The sequence below is a fragment of the Bidens hawaiensis genome, unplaced genomic scaffold (assembly GCF_021521415.1).
Source record: "Bidens hawaiensis isolate Kalapana, Puna unplaced genomic scaffold, B.hawaiensis_p1.1 tig00032812_1, whole genome shotgun sequence".
NCBI lineage: Eukaryota > Viridiplantae > Streptophyta > Magnoliopsida > Asterales > Asteraceae > Bidens > Bidens hawaiensis.
Genome location: NW_027495606.1, coordinates 138,252 through 140,068, shown reverse-complemented (window position 1 = coordinate 140,068; position 1,817 = coordinate 138,252). Strand labels below are relative to the sequence as shown.

The 1,817-nt window shown below is 39.8% G+C and overlaps 1 long non-coding RNA gene across 1 annotated transcript; it reads right to left on the bottom strand.

The window, feature by feature from the left end:
• Positions 1-922: 922 nt before the first annotated feature.
• Positions 923-1,360, bottom strand: LOC143584110 (uncharacterized). The gene is made up of 3 exons (XR_013144297.1): positions 1,271-1,360; positions 1,081-1,192; positions 923-1,012 (listed from the first exon to the last, which is right to left on the bottom strand). It is a non-coding gene; the product is annotated as an uncharacterized LOC143584110 (long non-coding RNA).
• Positions 1,361-1,817: the final 457 nt, after the last annotated feature.

Sequence of the window (1,817 nt, the reverse complement as noted above, 5' to 3'; positions counted from 1 at the left end):
TTATGATCCTACGAAAGAATCAGATCCACAATTATGCCCTATAGCCACCGCGCGGCCCGTTCGAAATTTTGCCAGTATTGCCAAAGAGGTATGTTCACTGATCCGGAGAAAAAACTGAGTATGGGTCGAACCACTGAATCGGATCAGATTTTCGATCTTGATGACCTCCATACTATATTTATGATCCTATGAAAGAATCGTATCCATAATTATGCCCTAAAGCCACCCTGCGGGCCGTTCGAAATTTTGCCAGTATTGCCAAAGAGGTATGTTCACTGATCCGGAGAAAAAACTGAGTATGGGTCGAACCACTGAATCGGAACAGATTTTCGATCTTGATGACCTCCATACAATATTTTATGATCCTACGAAAGAATCGTATCCATAATTATGCTCTATAGCCACCCCGCGGGCCGTTCGAAATTTTGGCACGTATTGCCAAAGGGGTATGTTCACTGATCCGAAGAAAAAACTGAGTATGGGTCGAACCACTGAATCGGATCAGAAATTCGGTCTTGGTGACCTCTATACAATATTTTATGTTCCTACGAAAGAATCGGATCCACAATTATGCCCTATAGCCACCCCGCGGCCTCGTTCGAAATTTTGCCAGTATTGCCAAAGGGGTATGTTCACTGATCCGGAGAAAAAACTGAGTATGGGTCGAACCACTGAATCGGATCAGAAATTCGGTCTTGGTGACCTCTATACAATATTTTATGATCCTACGAAAGAATCGTATCCATAATTATGCAAATGGTGCTATAACATCAACTAAATCATTTGCTGGCAGAGAGAAATATGGAACCTGTGTTTTACTTCAGTTTAACAGTTTCATGACAACAAAATGTTAATGGCACTAATAAATGAAATAGAAGCAGCATATATATGGTAATAGTAATAGGGTTGATGGAGGGTCGGTGGTACCTTTGAACACAAACAACAGCTTCAACCATGCCTGATTTTAACATTTCAATAGCAATAGTTGTGACTATCCCAGTCCACTGAGCTCCTAAACAAGTTGAACAGCATCATGATGATGATAACATAATGAGAAATTGAAAGTTAGTTAGTTGGTACCTTGAAGAGGGTTAATCTTGCGAGCATAGAGAAGGTCCTCGTGGACCCCGAAGTATGTTTCATCTAAGGAATCAAGGTTTCGGGCTCTACCATGAACCACTTGCTCTAGACCCTAAGAACAAAACAGAAACAGAATTGTTAAATAATAATAAGAATAATAAGGTTTAAATAAAGTGAGTGAGTGAGTGACTTGAATCCTGGACATTCCATCTCCTAGGAAAGCACAGGCATTGTTGACATGAGCAATGTAGTAAGTATCACACAGCCCACACTTGCTGCAAAACAAACACACACACACACTAATAAACAAACAAACCCTAATAATAAAAAGTAGGAGGTGCCTGCCTGCAGTGGTCTTTGGCTGGATAGGTGCCTCCGGGAGGTATGGGTTTAGAGCGCTGCCTCCAGTCTCTCTTAATTGCTTCTTCACAACATTTGCATCTATTAATTAATAATAAGAATGAATGAACTAATTAGGTTAGGTTAAACACCAACAACAAAGAACAGAAGAAGCTTTAACTTTAGATGATGATGAAGAAGAAGAAGAAGAAGAGGAAGAAGAAACAGCACTAAGAATGGATAGTGTTGGTTGGAACAAGGCACCCATAGCCATTGACACAAACAATTATTAATTCATTCATTTTCCGCCACATATGTATATATTCTACCAAATACCCTATTAGCAATAGACTAGTCAACTACTAATACTTCCTTACTCAGCAGTAAGTAGTGGTATG